Source organism: Lissotriton vulgaris, chromosome 1_1 (genome assembly GCF_964263255.1).
Source record: "Lissotriton vulgaris chromosome 1_1, aLisVul1.2, whole genome shotgun sequence".
In the NCBI taxonomy this organism is placed as follows: Eukaryota; Metazoa; Chordata; class Amphibia; order Caudata; family Salamandridae; genus Lissotriton; species Lissotriton vulgaris.
In genome coordinates, this window is record NC_141685.1 from 961635831 (window position 1) to 961659192 (window position 23362).

Consider the following 23362-nt stretch of genomic DNA (forward strand, 5'->3'; position numbering starts at 1 on the left):
ACTAAAAATCGGCCTAAGGTCATATAAAGATAGCCCAAAAACACTAGGGATGCCAAGGGTCTCAAACAACTCTAACTATTTAAACACTCATTAAGTAGTGTGAAGAAAGAGATGTATATATATATGTGTGTATGTGTTGCAAGGAGAGAAAGTATATAAACCCATCAGCCCACCCATTGGCGGAGTCTCGTCATCTTGGTTCTTTTGTATAGATTGGTACCATCCAGATATCCCACTGTATGGTATTGTGGGTTAATGGTATGGAGTCAACCAGTGAGAGAAAAATATGTCACAGCTGAAGGGTCAAAAAGTTGCAGTGCATAAAGAATGTGATAACATAAAGAAATAGTGATTAAAATTGCCTGTTGTGATGCCAAAAGCGAAATTTTAATAGGAGGGTCATCATAACGGCAAGGTTAAAAACAGAGTGATGATAGTATAACAACAAATATTACTATCAAAAAGATGTCTATGTGGTCAACATGTTTCAGCCTTGATGGCTTTCGCCAGGACCTAAGTTTGTATACCACTACTGCAACAGTGAAAAATAATAATAGTGTGAAGTTATACACAAACCAAGCGACAAGACCTACCGAGAGCAGTGTACTTAACGGAGGTATGAAGTCATGGTTGTGAGGAATCTCTCTCCTGAAACACAAGAACAGATTTGCACGAGACAAAGATAAACATCAATTCTACCAAAAGTGTGTAGCTGTCTAGTGACATACCAGGCAATGTGTGTTAAACTCTCAGCCAAATATGAACTCACCCATCAATTGTATGGAGGACACCTCACCTCGCCTGGCACTCGCTCAGGTTAGTGGAGGCCACGCACTAAGGAAATGAGGAAGAGAAATAATAATAATAATGTAATGTAACTCAGATATATGGTTTAAGATTCTTATTGTATTTTACCAAATTGCTGGTAATCACTCTATTGTCAAAGGGAAGGATAGCAAAGGGATCTCCAGCCTAAAACTAACAATGCAAATGAAGTTTTTAGGTATGATCCATAAATAGGCTAAGCATAATATTGGCAATTGGCACTGTAACAGGGGTTAAGTCAAGTAAATGAACATAACACACTAACCAATTCTTACAAGTCTGTACTTGTCTCCTACTTTAAAAAGCGCTTAATTTGCTAATCTAAAGCCAAAACCAAGAGAGCATCATCACCCACCTATCTGTCGTTGCCTCGAGCTTCCCACTGAGTCGAGGGTAAGGTGACGAATCATCCGGCCTTACCAGGTAAATACGGAGGTGGCGGACCAGAAAGGAAACAGATCCTGCTCGTCTATGGATTGGTTGGGCTAACATGTTTGTCTGTGGATTGGTTGGGCTTACGTAAACTAAGTAAGCCGGAAACCGGAGGAAAAAACCCTATCTGTTGATTGGTTGGGCTTACGTAAACTAAGTAAGCCGGAAAACGGAAGAGGAACCAAGAGGGTTACGCAGTTGTACTGTGTTTAGATGGCGAACCAGAAAGAGAGAGCAATCCCTCCTCCTATTTGTCACCTGATCAGTTATATTGGTCCAAGCTCAGTCTGCCGGAAACCGGAAGAAACACTACAAGGTTTCACAGCTATTTTGATTCAGACCGGCGGACCAGAGAGAAGACAGGAGTCTCTCGAATGGTGATTGGGTTGTATGAAAAAACCGGAAGCGGAAGCTGTATCAGACACACCCTTAGTGAGAACCCTGAGCACTAAATTACAAAGGTTCAAAGACTCCGCTATAAACAATTAGTGGACCTATAAGAGAACAGACACCCGACGATTGTTGATTGGACAGTCGCTCCGGTCTGAAAAATACGATTCAGAAAAGGGGGTGGTGATGGACAGAGTATCTGAATTAAGCAGAACACTCCTACCCAGTCCAAAGATCAGGGCTTGATCCATCACCGTTTTTTAGCTCACTGCACCATCCCAGCTCAGAACCTGGCTACATGCAAATTAGTCTATCCCTGGCCCAGTGCATCATGGGAACAGGGCAGACCAAACTACCAAGCCAATTCTTATACTGGGAAGAAAACAAGCTTCCGGGGACCGGTTTCTGGCATTTCAGCCGTCTTCGGCCCGGCTTGCTTGAATCCTGAAGGTGCAGTGAGCAAGGGACTCACATCTGAGTATACCCTTCCACGCTTATGGTGGACAAAATGATTCAAAAAAGGGGGTGGTGATGGACAGAGTATCTGAATTAAGCAGAACACTCCTACCCAGTCCAAAGATCAGGGCTGATGAAGGATCAAGCCCTGATCTCTTGACTGGGTACGAGTGTTCTGCTTAATTCAGATACTCTGTCCATCACCACCCCCTTTTCTGAATCGTTTTGTCCACCATAAACATGGAAGGGTATGCTCAGACATGAGTCCCTTGCTCATTGCACCATCAGGATTCAAGCAAGCCGGGCCGAAGACGGCTGTAATGCCAGAAACCGGTCCCCGGAAGCTTGTTTCCTTCCCAGTAAAAGAATTGGTTTGGCAGTTTGGTCTGCCCTGTTCCCATGATGCACTGGGCCAGGGACAGACTAATTTGCATGTAGCCAGGTTCTGAGCTGGGATGGTGCAGTGAGCTAAAAAACGGTGATGGATCAAGCCCTGATCTCTTGACTGGGTACGAGTGTTCTGCTTAATTCAGATACTCTGTCCATCACCACCCCCTTTTCTGAATCGGTCTGAAAAATACAGCGCAAATGGCGAAGTATGCCTTCGTTGGTTGGCGCCATTGTTGTTATATATCATGCTCCAACAGGTCTTCTGGTGACCAACACTCCTAGACTTTTTTTGACAGACAAAGCCTTTCTCAAAGACTGGTCATTAATTGCGTGGCGATTCACCCGCGATTGGCTAATCCTTATTATCACGACTGCGAAAAGGGTGGCGAATGCCATTCTTATTGAAATACAAGTTTTAGAGGGCCAGATAAAAACTACACTGACCACAAAACAATATCAGAAACAACTTGATGAAACTAACAAAACTAATAAAGAGTATAGAGACCCGATCTTTTTTGCAAAAATTGAAAAATTTAAAAAAGATCTTGCAAAATTCTCCCTTGAGAAAATCTACCCATACACGACGGAAGTTTACAACCCTCCAGACACCAGTAAGAAGGGTAAAAGATATGGGTCAAATTACTCCACTTCTTCATCAGACCCAGACTCCAGTGACTCCGATGTGGGTACCAGTGGTATACCACAATGGAGAGGCAGAGGTCAATATAATCGTCCCAATCGCAGACGAACTGTACATGGTAATTTCTATCAACAAGGCCCATGGTGGCCACCAGCTCCATGGGGATATCCACAATTTCCTCAACCTATGCCCCATTATTTTCCACAGCCGCAGTTCCATGATAGCCAGGCTTTTTTAGGACAGGGCCGTGGCCAGAGCAGGGGCAGACGGAGGGGTCAGCCACAAACACAAGTTCAGTGGGAAGACGAGCAAGATCCCCCAAACACCCGCAGCCGACGGGGCCAGTGAATATTACCCCCGGTAGCAATTAGGATCTTAGCTCACGCGTTTTGACACCTATTGAACATCAAGTGCTCAATAAAGGATTGGGGTTTGTCCCCACTTTCAGTGGAGATGCTTTCCAACTACGTGAAGAAATTGAGAAATTTCTTCCCAAAATTCGTCTCCACTTTTTCTTCTTAAACACCTCTAAAGATCACGACCAGACAGAGACTGAAATGAACACTGGCCTTAAAAAGAAGTCAACTTTTACTCCTCTTCTCCAACAAGTACCTACTAAGGTTGGTGCGTTTGAGAAAGCAGTGGTCCATGAGATCAACTCTCTGGATTTGTCAAAAAATGACACCTTTCAAAATCTGTCTTGTGTTGAAAAAATGGCTGTGGACACTATATCGAAAGACAAGACCATTATAATCAAACCGGCTGATAAGGGTGGTGTGATAGACATCCTTGACACCACCACTTATCGAGCCGAATGTCTTAGACAACTAGGCAATGTCAATTCCTATAAATTGCCTACAACAGACCCCACAAGCAGATTAACTAATGAGATAAAAAATCTGGTGGAGGAGGCGAGTGCAGAAGGATGGATCAAACCTCAAGAGGCTCTATTTTTGGTCACCCTACATCTGGTGACTCTATACTTCTATGTCTTGCCGAAGATCAATAAACCACCAAGGCCCCCCCCAGGTAGACCTATCATCTCTGGCATTGGGTCCCTTTTGGAACCCCTTTCATCTTTTGTTGATTTCTTTTTAAGACCCTTAGTGCGGACCTTGCCCACTTACCTTCAGGATACTAAAGACGTTTTACGTCTGTTACCTGAAGTGTCTTTCGACACTGTGACTGACATGCTTGTCAATTTCGATGTCGAATCACTTTATACGTGTATCCCGCAGGAGGAAACATTGGATGCAATACGAGGCCTTTTGGAAGCACAACCACATGAAAGCATAACACCAGTTCATTTCATCATGGAATTAGCAAGGCTTGCTATGACTGAGAAATTTTTTCAATTCGAAGATTCCCTGTACCTTCAGATCTCCGGGACTTCAATGGGGAGTATTTTCGCCCCCAACTTGGCCAATTTATATGTCCACCTATTTGAGAAACATCATGTACTCGACCACAACAATCCATTTTTCCACCAAATGGCGTTGTGGAAGAGATACATTGATGACGTTCTGGTAGTATGGCGAGGGGACAGTGCCTCTATATTTGCATTCCAAAACTGGTTGAATACTCAGAACCAATATCTCAAATTCACGGTGGAATTCAGCGATAAGGAGCTTCCCTTTCTGGATCTCCTTATCATTCCGAAGGATGGCCACTTGGCAAGCAAATTATACTGCAAGCCAATGTGTAGAAACTCCCTACTTCGGTTCGATAGCCACCATCCGCGTTCCCTTAGGGAAAACTTGCCTTTTGGACAATTTCTTAGAGTTCGCAGAAATTGTTCTGAAAAAGCGGATTTTGAAGTTCAATCTAGAGATCTCACCATCAAACTCAAACAACAGCTATACCCTGGAACCATGGTAAGGAAGGCACTTAAGAGGGCCTCCAACAACCATCGGGAGGCCCTATTAGCTCCCCCAGTTGAAAAACCTACTCTGGAGCCGCTGACATGTGTGACTACTTTCAGCACTGCCTCAACGCAGGTACAAAAAATAATCTGTAAAAACTGGCGGATTCTTAACACAGTTGGTGCTAGGATTCCACCCCCTCTCTTTTCTTTTAAAAGAAGTCCTAATCTCCGAGATGATCTTGTACACACAAGACCCAGATCTTTTCCACCAGAGCCCAAGACCACTCTTTGGAGCACGGTGCCTGTGCAAGGTCATTACCCTTGTGGAACCTGTTCCGTATGTCCACAGACTGAGAAAACACTCACAGTTGATATAGGTACAACACGCCCTTGGGTCCTTAAACGTCACACCAATTGCAATAGTGAAAAGGTGATATATTTATTAACATGCCCTTGTTCACTTCGCTATATAGGTATGACGACAAGAAAAGTCAAACTTAGGATCCAAGAACATAAAAGTACCATTAGACGGAACAAACAGGCTACTCGACTGACTAACCATTTCCTCACAATGAGACATACAGCAGATGATATGAAATGGCTAGTCCTTGATCAACCATTTATCCCCAAACATGTGAATGATGTGTCTAGGTATCTGTTCACCAAAGAACAAAAATGGATTTTCAAATTAAAAAGTGATACAACAGGGTTAAACGACGAAATTCCCTGGATTCAGATTTGAAAACCTTTGTTTGATATCCCTAAATCATCATGTTGTATAAGATGGACAGAGTGGTTTTTCATAAGATACAAATCTGTGCTAAACATGATGTGGGAGCACTTTTGCAACATCTATATTCAGCATTCAGTGTTCATGAGATGGATAGACCGTTTCCCACACCTTACCCACTTGTGATAGGCAATGTGAGTGCAGCTAGAGCTCTTGCTCTGTTACATATTATGGGGATCTTTGTTCATAAAATTGAATCTTATTTCTAGTGACATCTAGAGAGTCTATATTACTCTTCATTTAAGACTCTTATACTGCCGATGATGGCTCACTCACAGGGCGTCTCTTGAATAAGTGAAAAAAAATATTTTTCCCAATAATTCATATTTTAATAAAAACGATCAAAACAACCCACAGGGAGCAATTGACTGTTTGTATATCATAGATAAAACCATGGGTATTCACCTTCTGGTATTTATTACTAAGTTTGCGGTTTATACTATCTTTGGTACAAATTAACAATCCTAAAATAGTAATCCTGCATGATATATAACAACAATGGCGCCAACCAACGAAGGCATACTTCGCCATTTGCGCTGTATTTTTCAGACTGTCCAATCAGCAATCGTCGGGTGTCTGTTCTCTTATAGGTCCGCTAATTGTTTATAGCGGAGTCTTTGAACCTTTGTAATTTAGTGCTCAAGGTTCACACTAAGCGTGTGTCTGATACAGCTTCCGCTTCCTTTGTTTTCATACACCCAATCACCATTCGAGAGACTCCTGTTTTCTCTCTGGTCCGCCGTTCTGAATCAAAATAGCTGTGAAACCTTGTAGTGTTTCTTCCGGTTTCCGGCAGACTGAGCTTGGACCAATATCACTGATCAGGTGACAAATAGGAGGAGGGATTGCTCTCTCTTTCTGGTCCGCCATCTAAACACAGTACAACAGCGTAACCCTCTTGGTTCCTCTTCCGTTTTCCGGCTTACTTAGTTTACGTAAGCCCAACCAATCAACAGATAGGATTTTTTCCTCCGGTTTCCGGCTTACTTAGTTTACGTGAGCCCAACCAATCCACAGACAAACATGTTAGCCCAACCAATCCATAGACGAGCAGGACCTGTTTCCTTTCTGGTCCTGACCTCCGTATGTACCCGGTAAGGCCGGATAATTCGTCACCTTCCCCTCGACTCAGTGGGAAGCTCGAGGCAACGACGGATAGGTGGGTGATGATGCTCTCTTGGTTTTGGCTTTAGATTAGCAAATTAAGCGCTTTTTAAAGTAGGAGAAAAGTACAGACTTGTAAGAATTGGTTAGTGTGTTATGTTCATTTACTTGACTTAACCCCTGTTACAGTGCCAATTGAATGCAGGCTATTTATTATGCTTAGCCTATTTATGGATCATACCTAAAAACTTCATTTGCATTGTTAGTTTTAGGCTGGAGATCCCTTTGCTATCCTTCCCTTTGACAATAGAGTGATTACCAGCAATTTGGTAAAATACAATAAAAATCTTAAAACATATATCTGTGTTACATTACATTATTATTGTTATTTCTCTTCCTCATGTCCTTAGTGCGTGGCCTCCACTAACCTGAGCGAGTGCCAGGCGAGGTGAGGTGTCCTCCATACAATTGATGGGTGAGTTCATATTTGGCTGAAAGTTTAACACACATTGCCTGGTATGTCACTAGACAGCTACACACTTTTGGTAGTATTAATGTTTATATTTATCTCGATGCAAATCTGTTCTTGTGTTTCAGGAGAGAGATTCCTCACAACCATGACTTCTTACCTCCGTTAAGTACACTGCTCTCGGTAGGTCTTGTTGCTTGGTTTGTGTATAACTTCACACTATTATTATTTTTCACTGTTGCAGTAGTGGTATACAAACTTAGGTCCTGGCGAAAGCCATCAAGGCTGAAACATGTTGACCACATAGACATCTTTTTGATAGTAATATTTGTTGTTATACTATCACCACTCTGTTTTTAACCTTTCCGTTATGATGACCCTCCTATTAAAATTTCGCTTTTGGCATCACAATAGGCAATTTTAATCACTATTTCTTTATGTTATCACATTCTTCATGCACTGCAACTTTTTGACCCTTCAGCTGTGACATCTTTTTCTCTCACTGGTTGACTCCATACCAGTAACCCACAATACCATACAGTGGGATATCTGGATGGTACCAATTTATACAAAAGAACCCAGATGACGAGACTCCGCCAATGGGTGGGCTGATGGGTTTATATACTTTCTCTCCTTGCAACACATACACACATATATATACATCTCTTTCTTCACACTACTTAATGAGTGTTTAAATAGTTAGAGTTGTTTGAGACCCTTGGCATCCCTTGTGTTTTTTGATTAGTTAATTGGGGGATAGGATGCAAGCAGGTCTTTAAAAGGTTCCCCTTTGACCCTTTCTCACGGTTTGTGTTTTGCATATAAAGTTAACATCAGGAAGGCCAAGAGTGCCTATTAAACGGACCGCATTGAGAAGGCCAAGAATTCAGCAAAGGAACTTTTTTCGATACCGTGGTCAGTCTAACCTCCCCCAAATCGGTGGCTGTGCCTCCCAACATCGAACTTTGTGTATCATTGGCTAAGTTCTTCCTGAATAAAGTTCAAGCAATCTTCACCACTCTTGAACCACAGGTGGCCCTCAGCCTTGCGTAGGGGTCCCATAGGGCATCTCCCGCTGGGTTCTCAGGGGAAAATTTTTTGGCCTTCAAGCCAGTAAATTCCGGCGATGTTTTAAAATTACTGATGGCAACTAAATCAGGCTCACCTCAAGATCCCTGCCCTACGTCAATTGCAAAACTGGCAGCTGTCCCTATTGCAGACTCTGTAGCCAGCATTTTCAATTTGATGTTTGAGAAGGGCGACTTTCCCACAGTGTGGAAGCGGGCATCCATCCGCCCACTGCTTAAGAAACCCTCGCTGGATATCATGGACCCTAACAGTTATAGGCCAATTGCCAGATTACCACTGCCGGCAAAACTTATTGAGAAAATCATGAACTCTCAGCTCTGCTAATTCCTGCGTAACTCGAAGGGGCTAGACCCGGCCAAACATGGGTTCAGGGAAGGACACAGCACTGATACCGCTCTGATCAAATCCACAGAAGAGGTCCGGAAGGTGCTCAACGACGGGGGCCAAGCAGTGCTGATCCTTTTGGATCTGTCAGCGGCCTTCGATACGGTTCACCACGCTATGTTGGTGAACCGATTAGAGGGCTGCGGGATCCAGGGGCAAGCACTCAACATTCTGAAGGCCTTCCTGAAAGATCGGGTACAAGTGGTGGCTATGGGTGACTTCGAATCAAGACCTTTCAAACTCCCCGGGGGGTCCCTCAGGGATCCTCCCTTAGCCCCACTTTATTTAACATCTATGTATCCTCTCTTGTCCCAGTGATCAGATCCTTTGGGTTTGAGTTAACATCTTACGCAGACGACACCCAGATTGTGGTCTCGGTGCTTCCGGGTAAAGAGCTGGGGGTGGCAGTTAGGTTTCAGGACTGCATGTCTGCAGTCAGTTCCTGGATGGCAAAAAGCTGTTTAAAACTTAATTCCTCCAAGACCGAGGTGCTTATCTTTGGGTCAAACACAAACCTTTGGAGCTCTAAGTGGTGGCCTACAGACATGGGATCCCCGCCATCTCCGGCTCCAAAGGTAAAGAATCTTGGAGTCATTATAGACAACCAACTCTCCTTCAAACCCCAAGTCAAGGTGTTGACTTCCTCCATACATTGGATTTTGAAAACTATTAGGAAGGTTCTCCCCTTCTTATCGGAGGGAAGCAGAAAGACGGTGGTGACGGCACTCGTTCTTTCGCGCCTCGACTATTGTAATAGCCTTTTTCTTGAGGCCCAACAGGGGTTGTTGAACAAACTTCAGGTTCTATAAAACGCGGTAGCCCGCCTTATTGGGGGCTTGCCCAAGTTTTCATCAGTTACTAAGGAACTGGAGAAGTTGCATTGGCTCCCGATGCGGAAGAGGATCCTGTTTAAAGCCCTCTGCATTGTTTTCAAGGCACTGCATGGTTTGGGCCCGGTGTTTCTTCAAGATCATTTCCAATGGTATAGACCAGGAAGACAACTGAGGTCTGCCAGTATGGGACTGATTAAAACAGCTCGGATCAGGAAGGCACGCTGGGGGGGTAGGAGCTTTGTTAGGGGAGCAGCAAAGGCTTGGAACTTCCTCCCCCTGACCCTCAAACTAAACACCAATCTGTTAGCATTCAGAAAAAACCTGAAAACATGGCTCTTTACCCTCTAGCCAGGGAGTCTCAATCTCAGGGAGTTACCACTTCAGCGTCAGGACACCAGTTGGTATTAGCGCGCTTTATAAGTGTTATAAATAAATAAATAAATAAATTAGGGCAAACAAAGCGATACTTAAGGGGATGATGGACGGAGCGTTTGAGCAAATCAAACACTCACCCCCAGACAACTGATCTGGGTTTAATCCATCATCATTCTTTAGCTGACCACTGTCAGAACCATCACTTAGTAAAGATAGTAAATGGAGAACCTATAATAAGCATAGAACACAACCAGTAATTACTGGCAAACTCTGGACTCATTAGGCGTGAAATATATCCTCTCGCCAACATCATACACCTAAACATATTAGATCAAAACCTCCTAAGTATAACTAACCTTAGGAAATAATCTCACTAGCATAAACCACTTTAGAGGATAACTCAAACATAAATACAGTATGCAAAACTTCATAATCATAAACCACATTAAGAGGCATAAAACAGGGTGCGTAAATCATACTACATAAATCACATTTCCTAGCACTACATCCATCACATTAGGGTCTGGCGCCCTATAAACCTAACAGTCCCCCTGGCCAACTGGCTTTCTCAAAGGGGCTCAAAATGGCCTATGTACAAAGTGTCAGGGCAGCTGCCAATGCAGCAGAATCGATGTGCGCAATTGTGCAGACCTCAATGTTGCAGCTGGCACTAAGTGCTGCACTGCTGTGAAAGTGCAAGGCTCAAAGGTGAGCACTCAGTGGCACAGTTCCTCAGCTGCAGCGGCCCACAACAGTGATAGCGATGATTTTCATAGTACGGCTAATGCGGGCACCAAGCAACACCGCTCCTCAGCTGCAGCGGCCCACAACAGCGGTAGCGATGATTCCCGCAGGACAGCAAATGTGGGCACTCAACGGCACAGCTCCTCAGCTGCAGCGGCCCACGATAGCGATGATTCTCGTAGGACGGCAAATGCCGGCACTCAGCGGCCACAGGTCCCCAGCTGCAGCGGCCCACAATAGCAATAGCGATGATTCATGTAGGACTGCAAATGCAGGCACTCAGCGGCCACAGCTCATCAGCTGCAGCGGCCTACAATAGCGATAGCAATGATTCTCGTAGGATAGCAAATGCGGGCACTCAGCCGCCACAGCTACTCAGCTGCAGCAGCCAACAATAGCGATAGCGATGATTCTCTTAGGATGGCAAATGCGGGCACTCAGCGGCTACAGCTCCCCAGCTGCAGCGGCCCACAATAGCGATAGCGATGAATCTCGTAGGACGGCAAATGCGGGCACTCAGCGGACACAGCTCCCCAGCTGCAGCGGCCCACAATAGCAATAAGGATGACTTTGGTAACACAGGCAACTGCGGGCACTCAGCAGCAACAGCTCCTCAGCTGCGGTGGCCAACAATAGAGATAATGATTACTTTCGAAAGACAGGCAAATGCGGGCTCTCAGCTGCAACAGCTCCTCAGGTGCGGCAGCCCACAATAGCGAAAGAGATAGCGATGACTTTCAGCCCGCATTCCCCGCAGTAGAACCAGAGGCTCTGGAATTCTCAACAGAGGCCTCACCTTCAAGTAGAATTCCCCTCAAATAGGAATCCAGACGGCTGATGGGTGAAGTCTAATGTCCTTGAGACTTCAGCAGGAGGCAAGCTCAAATCAGACCCTTGGGTAGTTGCTTCAGCAACATGGATGAAAATTTCAAAGTCCTTTCCCTCTCGTTACACGGACAGAGGTTCGTCTTGACATCCAGAAGTAACACGTTCTTCCTCCAGGAAAGAATTAAAATATAGTTCTCACAGGGCACAGGGAGCCATAGCTCCAAAAGCAAAAGTCCTCAGCAATCAAGGGGGCAATGCAGTTCCCCGGAAAGGGAAGCCCTCATGGCAGTTCCTCCTGGACCCCAGCAGCAGCATACCCCAGTAGGACCAGGAACAGCGCACCATCCTAGAAGAGCACCATGGAACTGAAAAATGTCTTGGGGTCACAGCCCCTTTACTTATTCCACCAAAAGACTTTGGGGCATATTAGTAAGAACCTTTTTAAAATTACTGCAGTTTTAGCTGCAGGAAACTGCTGCGAAAACGGCGATAAGGGGCTTGCTAATATGCGTTATAGAATTACAATAGAAGCCCAGGTTACATGTCCTTCACATCCAACCTGGGCTTCTATAGGAATCCTATAATGCATATTAGAAAGCCCATTATCTCCATTTTAGCGGCAGTTTCCTGGTGCTAAAGCAGCGATAATTTTAACAAGGTTCTTGCTAATATGCCCCTTTGTTCTCAAACGTCACAAGTCACTGAACTCAGCCAGAACCAGTTTGGTGTGGTCTTGGAGCACTTTGTTTACAAGGCTGCATCCTGACTTTGAGAAAGAGGGGGTCTGCCATCAGCCACACAGTGGGAGGTGGAGCCATCATTCACCTTGCCAGGCACAGCCCTGCTCAGATCAAAGTGTCACCACTCTCCATACTCCAACGGAGGATCTCTCTATTCAACCCACATCTGGCTCAGCCTGCCCTGTCCCTCCAAAACCAGGCATGCAAATCATTTCAGGCAGGCGGACACATAGCACACAGAAATGCCAACTTCTAAAAGTGGCATTTCTCACATAGTCATAATAAATCTGCACACACCATTGCGCCGCATTTATTCTCACAATTTCATACAGACCAGACTTGACCATACTGCTACTCTCATAACAGGAATTACCACTGACACACTGAAGGAGCAAGGTTTCACACGTAAAGGGACTTGCTCGGATTCAACCCTCTGGAAATAACACATAATGCACTACTAAACATGTTTCGTATTACAAATAATGCACAACACGACATTTCTAGTATCTAGGGGAAGCTTTCCTACGTGCTTTTACTAACAGTAACTCGAGTGACCTAATATGGCCGCCGCAACGCGTGAACTTTTCTGCACATGTGTCTGTCACACTCACGTGACATGACATACTCTCTGCTTTGGTGGGAAAACTTTGCTTCTGCGCACTAGAACTAAAGATGGCTGGTCTATATTTCACATGCTGATGCTTGCACTGTTGCTCGTACTAAACCCTGTTCGTTCTGCCTAAATCATTACCCCTATATTTAAAATAAAGTAAAGTGAATAGAGTAGAGATAAGTGGTATACAGTGCACTCATTTATTCTTTGTTCTAAAATTGTTTCTCTTTGACTTTGCTACTAGCTCGTATTTGGGCCTGATGTGTCATTGCTGAACTCCATCTTGAGACTCTCAATGCGCATGTGCTGAATTCCCTCAAGTCCACAAGCCATGGCATTGGATCTGTGCCAGTGACAGTCTTGCCTGCAATGCGCCTGGGAAAATGAACTTTTACCCTCAAAAAGGAAGACAACTTACAAATCTTCATATACATTGTATTTGTTATTGAAGCATCCATTGTTGGGTGGAATAAAAGTGCATGGGAAAATAAAATCATGGGAGGGAACATTAATTTGAATATTTGAATGAAATGACCTCATAACTGGTATGGTGTGATGATCTCTCCTCGCTTTTGACCAATCAAATTGAGGGAATACACGAACTTGCAACATTGGGGGGTGGTACACTGCCCTGGAAAATGGTATAACTAAGGTAGGCTTACCTAGGTAGATTGTCCGACTTGTCTGAATAGCTGACCTGTCACTGACCCAACGTACTCAATAGGCGATCAAGAGCAGAGGTGCTGGCGGAGCACTCTGTCAGAAGATTCGATAACCCAATTGGAGTTCTGGGAAGGAGTTTGATAACCCAATCGGGGTCTGACTGTTAGTTGCAGAGAGGGTGTGACGCTGACGTTGCACTTTAGCTGTGGGTGCCAGTCCTAACCTGCGTTGGTCCTGTCTTGATTTAGGGGGTTATTAGGATTGCAGATTTTCTGCATCCTCTGGGCCGGCGGAAGCCACCGCCGGCCCGGAGGATGCGGAAAATCCGCAGCGGACCCACCAAAGACCCACCGCCACATTAGGATGGCTGGTGGGTCCTGGTTTCCGTCCGCAGCTTTTCTGCCGCGGTTGGCTTACAACCGCGGCGGAAAAGCTCTAATATGGTGACGGTGTCTCTCAGACACCGTCAGCCAGATTAAGATGGGATGTGAAACATGCTTTTCCGCGGCAGCTTTTCTGCCGTGGAAAAGCATGTGTAACTTCACTACGGGGGCCCGTTGCGGGCCCCCTAGGTGAAGGGGGGTGGGGGGTGCACATGGGGGATACCTATGGTACCGCCCTGCATTTGTATGCGGAAAGCGGCAGGCACCGCGCGGTGCCTGCCTCTTTCTGCATACAAATGCAACACCTGCATTTTTTTTTGTTTTTTGTTTTTATTGTTGCATCACATAGCAATAATCACAGTCATATTCTTCCGTTGGCTGCAGCGTCAACATTCTGCTGCAGTCAACCAATAGCGCAACTTTTTCTTTTTTAATAAACAACTCTTAACTTTAAGGTCATCGATTGGATAGTTGGTACATTTTAGATAGATTATTATAGCATTCAAATCAACCATTACAATGGGCAAAGCCTTTAATACCACAATTTGCAGGTTTATTATGCCAACCCTACGAGCCAGGCAGATCCTGGGGCTACCCTGTCTGAACCCCTCTCCATAGTCCATTCTCCCCTACTCAGTTTCCTCCTCGTCCCCTGAACTATCCATGTCTTCCTCTTCCGGCAGCGGCTCACACAGCTCCCCCCTATAAGTATTCCAAGGTGTCCATATTTTGTTCCATTTACGTGGGTTGGCTCTTTGTTGGTACACTGCCCGTTCCACCACCATAAGCATGTCCATATTCCGGCACCATTGTGCCAGGGTTGGTGTCTCGGATGATCCCCATTTCTGCGCTATATCTCGCTTTGCTAACATCGTTCCAATGACCACCCTTTGCCTTCCATATGATGTTAAGTTGTTTGGGCCCCACACATTTAGTATACAAACTCGGGGGTCAGGTGTGATCGGGATTTGTAGGGTTTGGGCCATCGTGCATGTTACTCTCCGCCAATAATCCACCATGCTGGGACAGGACCATAGGGTGTGATACAATGTGCCCTCCTCTCCACAATGCCTCAGGCAGTAGGGGTGATCTGCTCTTTGGATTTTGTGCAGAGTGGTGCGTGTATAGTATACTCGGTGCAGTATTTTAAACTGCACCAACATAAATCTTGATGAGATGCCAGCTTCTTTAGACGACGCCAGCGCTGCATTCCAGTCTGTCTCATCTAGTTCTCCTATTTCCCCCTCCCATTTTCCTTCAATTTCTGCAACGGGTCAGGCAAGTTGTTTATGAGTTTACGGTAAGTGAGGGAAGTAGCACTGGCCTCCATGTAGTCTGTAAGTAGTCGGTCCTCCAACGGGGCCGATTCTGGGACATTAGTGCCTGGTTCTATTGCTGACAGTAATGCGTGACAAATTTGTATGTAACGGTATGTTTCAGTAATGCCCAATTCGTACTGTTCCCTCAGGGTCTCAAACGAAACCACCCCATCCTTCGTCCACATATCACCCACCGTGGAGATCCCGATATTGTCCCACTGTTCGAAGCCTTTACTGTGTCTCAGATTCCCCAAAATTCTGGAGTCCCATAGGGGTGTAAGTCGTGTAACTACTCCCTCCCATTTTAGTCGGGTTTGGGCTTTATGCCATAGCGTCACAGTGTGTTTAGTTGGGCCGCTGAGTTTTGCCATCAGTCCTTTATTTTAGAGTGGGGCCAGAAGCGTGTTTGTCCCTAGCTGCCTCCTATCCGCCATATATGCCGGATCGTCCTGCAGCCGGTGTATCCACTGGTTAATCACTTTGAGGTGGGCTGCCCAATAATATAGTTCCAAATTTGGGAGCTCTATCCCCCCACTATACCAGTCTCGAATCTGGTCTGTTCCCCCACAATAAGCTGGACAGTTGAGTCTATAGTTGTCGGAAGAACGAAGATGGGACCAACACTGGTGCATTTTCCAGGACGTATAGGAAACGAGGTAGCGCCATCATCTTGAAAAGTGCGGCTCTGCCCAACAGTGTTAATGGGGGGGTTTTCCAATGACGCACGTCTGATTTTAGTCTGTCGAGCAGCGGCCTGAGATTTAAGTCCTGAAAGGTCGCATGCTCTCGTGTAATTTGGATCCCTAGATATTTAAAGGAGGTGGATTCTATTAATAATGGGCAGTCCGCACTTAGGATCGGTGGCGTGCCGTGGAGCATATAGAGCACAGATTTCGTCCAATTTATTTTGTACCCCGAGGCTGTGCCATGCCTCTCACACAAGGCCAGCAGTACCGGAATACCAGTTGCTAAATCTGTTAGGTAGATCAACATGTCATCGGCATATAATGACACCCTAACACCTGCATTTTTAACATTGCCGCGGGTGCAGCTTGAAGCCGCACCCGCCGCAATGTTAAAAATAGAGGATGTGACCGCCTGGGTGGCGGTCACATCCTAATTGCACAGGTGGGAACTCCGCATGTCATGTGGAGGTTCCCTCCTGCTCTGGGGTCGCGGACAGACGCAAGTCCGTCCGCGATCCTAATAAGGCCCTTAATTTGGTCCGTACTTGTCCTGATTCTGGTCTGCACCTGTCCTGTCTTGTTGGTACCCGAACTATCGGGAGTCCTGTCCTTTATCCCAGCCCGTGGCCAGGGTTGGTTTTCACACCATTCTAGTTAAATGAAATTTGTGTGGGTATGTCATTGTACTGTTTCCATTTTCTTACCCTTCCTATGTTATAATTCTTAAAGAAAGTCTCGTAATATTTTCACATCATATTGCTTTAATTATTTTCCTTCTAATTGAACGAGCTTTAATTGAATTGGTATGGACTCTGACATTTAAGAATTTACATAGATGCAGTGTTTAAACCTTTACTGAGTCTGTCGTTATGTTATGAATGCAAATGTTTATTTACTGCCTATAATTCTAACTCCCTTGATCCCTTAGGACTCTAGGTACCGGTGACTAGGATTGGTAAGTCAATGGTATAGGTCCTAAATGGTTAATTAAAATTCTGATTAGCGTAGGTTTACCTGTTCAAAGTGTGTATGTTTTTATGGGCCCAGGTGAGTATGGTAAACGAGCAGGTGAGCCTGCGCTCTATCTCACTGAGCAGGTAATCCACCATGCATTCCTATGGGAGGGCAGGCCACTCTCACTCCCACTAAAGGCAACAGATAGCACACACACTTTACAATGGACCACAGGGTTAAAGTGCCCAGCGGCCTAAAACCACTAACACTACCCTTTTTTATATAGCATGAACTCGACCTAAAGCAATTGGAGCACTTTACATGAGCTCCACTTACATTACACAAGGCCACATCCATTGTTTATAGGCGTGAGGAGATTAATTAGTTTGCCCAGAAACACAGGATGTTGAGCCAATGCTGAGACTCAAACCTGATTCCCCAGTTCAAGTCAGCAGCTCTGACCCTAACACCATATCTTGGCTAGATGGTGGTAGGCAAGCAGACACCATATGAAATCTGGGCTTGTTATGGGCTTGGGGTTTAATCAGGGCCTCAAGCTGAGCCAGAGCCAGGCTTCAGACTCAAGCCTGGCTCAAGCTTTCAGTTGGTCACCCACCTATAGAATAGCTATATAATGTCTAAAAAGCCAGTCATATTAGCATATGGCGCCCGTGCATTCCCTCACCTTAATTATGGACCTTTCTTCTTCTTTTTTAATTTTTTTATTATTGTGTCAGATTAACCTGTGATATGTATTATTTAACACAGTGTACTATCAATCTCATAGAAAAGTACAAAAACACTGTCTTCTGGTTTTAAATGGCATAGAGGAAAATAAATTAATCTAGTCAGTGGCTGAACTGCACCGTGTTGCTGGGAAGCCTGGGTTCAAATCCCGGATTCTCTGCATGACTAAATTGTGTGATCTAAGTCAAATCAATTTACTTCATGTGTCTAGTTTACTTGACAGTGACAATTGAGAGCATTTTCAAGTAATTCAGTTTAAGATGGACAGTGTACAACAACTAACTTGTATGTTTTATTAGCCTGTAATGTTCCATCATCGACAACAATAATATTGGCCATGATGTAAGGGACACCAGATATTGGGTTCACGTTGTTCACTCTAGGTGTTGTCCAAAGGGAGGGTTAATTAATGTTTTAAAGTTTCCGTTAAGAGATTTTTACTCCAAATAAATGTCAATGTAATGTAATGATCTAATCCACTAAACTGAAACACTACCAAATAAAAAAAATAAAAAAGATTTTATTGTTGTATGCCAAAAGAGGTTATATAGCATGATAGTGGCCAGGTAGGTAGCAAAAGATTCCATCATATAAATACATAAGAACAGTACTGGGTTATTTTATGAAGAGTTAGCACATAATTTAAAAAAAATCGGTATAACATACTGACCCTTAATAAACTGTCCATCCCTATCCCGCTACCCAGTTACCCCTGCCGGAACTATCAGTGTAGGGAAGCAGTGCAATTGACCCTGTGGAGCTTAGAAGAAGGTGTTCTAGTGGGGGCATCATGACAGTGTGTCAGAGATAGGTGCCATTAGACCACTGCCTTAGTGTAGTTGTGGCATAAACAACTAGTATATAGAAACAGAAAGTGTATGTGGCATGGTGGGTTACAGGTGGAGAGTATCGTCCTTTGTGTAGTTTTTAAAGCCCTCCATCAAAATATCCCACACCTGTGCAATAAAATGTTTTCTCAGGCCAGCTCATTCCTCCCTAGGTAACAGGGTGCTCTAAGATTGAAACCAAGCTAGTGAAACCATAGCCTAACTTACGATAGCTGGAGGAAGTTAATCCTTCCAGTGCAGTGTAATATTGCGTTTTGCTGGAAGAAGAGCCTGGTCGAGGAACTTGGTGGAGAATTCTTGAATGTAGGATGTAGAATTCTTGAATGTAGAATTTGTTAGTACATGAACCCTGTGGTCAACAGCACCTTGAGAATTCTCTGCCAGCATGAAAGGAGTGTGGGCAAGACCATAATGTAGGAAGCAAATCGGCATCTAAATGCAGACAGCGAGGGCATGCAGCTGCGGCTCCTGGGTATAATTTGTTAATTAGATCAGGTGTAAGGGAGGCTTAGTTCAGAATAGTAAATTGAATTTACATAAAAAGCGGGCTGCATAATACTTTGTGGGAATATTCCAATAGTTTAGCCCAGTCTGCATCGTGCTGAGGTTTGGCCATGTCAGTCTCTCAGTTAGTATGGAGAAAAGCCCTGGAATGGTTGCCATGTTGCAGGAAAGCTCTGTTCACCCATCTTATCAGTTTGCCACCAGTCCATATGTTGTATAGCGTCTCTTACACCTCATGGGGGTTGATGCTAAGTGGAGGACATGAAATATGGTGTTTAATGATTAAGGTGTTCATAAGAAAGGAATTGACCCGGGTGAAGACAGTACTCTGAGCTAAGGGTTTGGAAATCTAGTAGCTCACCATCAACAAACAAATCACCCAATCTTGGAAGACCTACAGCCCTGAGTGAAGCCATATTCTGTGAGTGGGGAGACCTAGCAAAGGTACTGCAGGACCATACAGTTTCTTCATGTTAATGGGTTTACGGGTTATAATAAGACAAGAGAAAGTGGTGCGGAATAACTAGGGCCGGACTGGGAACAGAAACCGGCCTTGGCAAACTGCTCAACTGGCCCCCCCTGGGGTGAGGGGGACGGCAGCTGAGCAGTTTGCGAGGGCCAGTTTCGGCTGATTTTGTTACAGGGGGCCGATATTTCCGACCCCTGGTAACAAAACCGGCCCCTCCCTAGCGGCCTACTGGGGAAACACCTGGTGCCCCCTATGGCCAGTCCAGCCCTGGGAATAACCCCAGGTGGCGGTGAGTGGAACGGTCAGTAGGAAACAATGATTAATAAAGTAGGTTCTATTTAAAATCTTACAGGTAAACTCTGTCTAGTACAGTGGGCGGACAGCCAGCCAGTGAAATATCCACTGGAACTATGCTGCTAAAGAATACTGTTCTAAGTCCAGAAGGGCTAATCCACCCGCAGTCATGGTAGCTTTAAAGTGGAAAGAGATACCTGGCAGTGCACCAGCCCCCAAATCAGACGTGGGACATGTGAGGTGTTTGAAGAAAGAACGAGGGATGAGCAAGGGTAGGTTTGCAAAATAATACAATACAATAACCGGGGTAGCACCACCATCTTCACTTGGCCACCCATTACAGATTGCAGAAGTAAAGACCAAAAAGCAAACTGGGCTCGGAAGGACTGTATCGCACTGCCCAGATTTGCATCCTTCAAGTGGGGGAATGGTGGATATTAGTCCCTAGGTATTGAAAGGTAACTGATTCCCATGTTCAATCTGGGGTATAGTTGTATATAAAGGGGATAACACTACCATATGTTAAAGAAACATTTTTTATACTATTAAAACCTTATCATGTTCTTACATCTTGCTTGTGTAATTTACATCCCAAATAGGTTGAAGGTTCTACGTGTACATTGGCACTTAAGGATGTGCCAGAACACTGGATTGGCCTTGGCTCAAATGCAGAACCATTTTAAGATATGGACAGTGTGAGAATTGGCCCAGAGCACACCCTTTCAAGGGGTGTGGCCCCTCTTATTCTTCGCAAGCATGACCAGTGGCCCTTTGCACCAGCATAGTTTGCCAGTGGGAGTGGGTGCTGCTTGTTCAACCATTTGACAGCGCCACTTCTTTTTCTCTCCGCTCATTTGAGACAAATCCCCAAGTACACAATACTTTCTGATACTTATGGCAGGCCCATCTTGTAGGAACTATCCCACTCTGTTCTTCTCTCCCTTATTTGCCCGGGTCTTAGCAACAACATCCTTTGAATCAGTTGTTGTGGATGTCCCATATGATCTTGATTTCATCCTGCTCTTTCATTCTCTTTGAATGGTATTCCAGTCTTCCAGTTATGAGATAAATGTAGAGTCATGGACGCACACTTTAGTGCTGTGAGACTATAGACACGTGTGGGTACTTCAGATGCTGACATTAGGTGTCAGACTGTCGCCTGCACCATCTGCTCTGCCTCAATATTATTTTTGAGGTTTAACGTCTATTTTTGGCCATGTAATGCCTTAATTTCTTCATCCATGAGTTGGTAAATCTGATGGACTGGCGCTAATTCAATTCCTCTGTAGTCTGCCCACTGTTTCAATATTTTCTGGTGTTTTTTGAGCCCCTAGTTTTAGACACTGCAATCTCTATTAACATGTAGTGGTCCATTCCCCTTTTCCACACCAACAATGATGGAGGAGGCGCCACCTTCCACTCCTTGGCAATGTCGCGTTTAGCGAGTGTCAGTCCCAGACCATGCAAGAATAATTTATATTCCTTCCCTCCCACATCATCCATAAGGTGAAGGGGGCGCAACCGCAGACACTGCGGGATCCGCTACAACAGGCCCCCCAGCTAACCATCTTTAACTCTGGGCTGCTCCATACTGTGTGGATGAAGGTGCCTTCCTCAGTACCACATTGAAAACATCCAGAGGAGACAATCATCCCAATGCACTAGAGTTGGTGATGTGTTAAGTACAGTCAGTGAATGTACTTAAATTGAATCAGTCAGAGCCTTGCCTCTATCGCGGCTCCTCTGGGGTAACCCAGAATCTCCATCCAGTCTTCATTTTGTAATTCACCCACATAGACCTCCCAAAAAGCGCATAAGGTTCCAAATCTACCAGGCTGGTTAGAAATTAGAGTTTGGTAAATCTTGGCAATTTTATAGTCGCCCAAGTCTCCCATGAGAAGTTTTCCCTCCAAGGGATTAAATTCTGGAAGGTCCGATAGCCCTATATGTGGGGTCAGTGCATGGCAGAGCTGGAGGAACTTGCGGAACTGGCTACGATGTAACTGGAATTCAGTCTGAAGTGCCTGATATGACTTCATGCCCATGTCCTGCAGGACACCCCCCAACGCGGATATCCCTATAAGATCCCATTTCCAGAATCTCTACAACGCAGCCACCTGTGGGAGCGTGGCTCCGCACTATATCCGTGTCCGTTTTGTCAGTCTGCCCAACCATCTCATCCATCTAAGGGTTGACCACCACAGACTCAGGACCACCTTTTTCGCCGTATGCTTGCAGTGGAGTTGCACCTATCGCCATTCTATCAAGTGCGTATGAGGGTCCCCCTGTGTATCATATCAGCAATCATTTATGATCTGCCGGCGGGCTACTAGGAAATATAACTCAATCGCAGCTGCTTAAATGCCCCCACAGTATATCGATTGGAAGCATTTGCTGAACGCCACGTGGGTAGTACCCCTGTCCCATAGGAAGGCATTTAGAATGGAGTTCAGTTTGCGGAACCACTGCTGCAGGATTTCAAACAGTACATTTTGCAGTTGGTACAGGAATCTGGGCAATGATATCATCTTGAAGATCGCTGACCGTCCTGTGAAGGACAGCGGAAGCCCAGACCACATCTTTATATCATCATTGAAATAAATGAACATAGGATCTATATTTGCATTCCATGCAATAGTCGTCACCAGGGATTATAAAAACGCCTCAGTATTTCGCCTTCAGTGGCCACCAGTATACCTGCTGCCCAATCAAGTCCATATGTGCCTTGACCCACAGCATATACCATGGATTTCCCAAAAATATGCAAATTATTTGCAATAGTCAGGACCCCATCATGTCAGGCACGGTAATGAAAAACAAAATATCATCGGTGTATAATGCAATCCTGTCTTATCCCCGTTACCCCATTTGAAGCACCATACTTGTGCATCCCTTAGCACCTAAACCGCCAGGGGCTCCATGGCTAAATCAAACCGTAGGGGGGACAGGGGACAACCTTGCCTTGTTCCCCACTGTATAAGGAAGACATCCAACCTACCCCCTACCCCCGCACAGATGCTGTCAAATCTGTATATAACAATCAGAGATATGAGAGGAACCGTGGGCCGAAGTTAAGACGCTGAAGGAGAAGAAACTGACATGTCCAGTTCACGGAATCAAATGCCTTATCTATGTCGGCAAGAAGAAGCATCGCCAATTCTCCCAGCCCATGAACAATCGCCAACGCATTATAAGCTCTTTGTTTATTGTGGCAGTCGCCCTGTGGTACTTGGTCCCAGATTGGTCAGGATAGACCAAATCCGGAATGTGAGTGACCAGTCTATTTGACAGAACCTTGGCCAATGTCTTGTCCTCTAGGATCAAGAAGGAAATCGAGCAGTACAATTTGGGATGCTGCTGCACTAGGCTAAGTTGTCAACATGCTTGGAGGCCATCAGGTTTGTGGCCGCCCCAGTCCAATTCCTTGATTTCCGCCTCAAGGTCAACTATGTCCTGCAGTCTGCGCTGGCGCTCCCCAGTACTTAATTGATGTCCGCCCCCAAAGGGTAGGCTTCAGGGCCTCCCATAG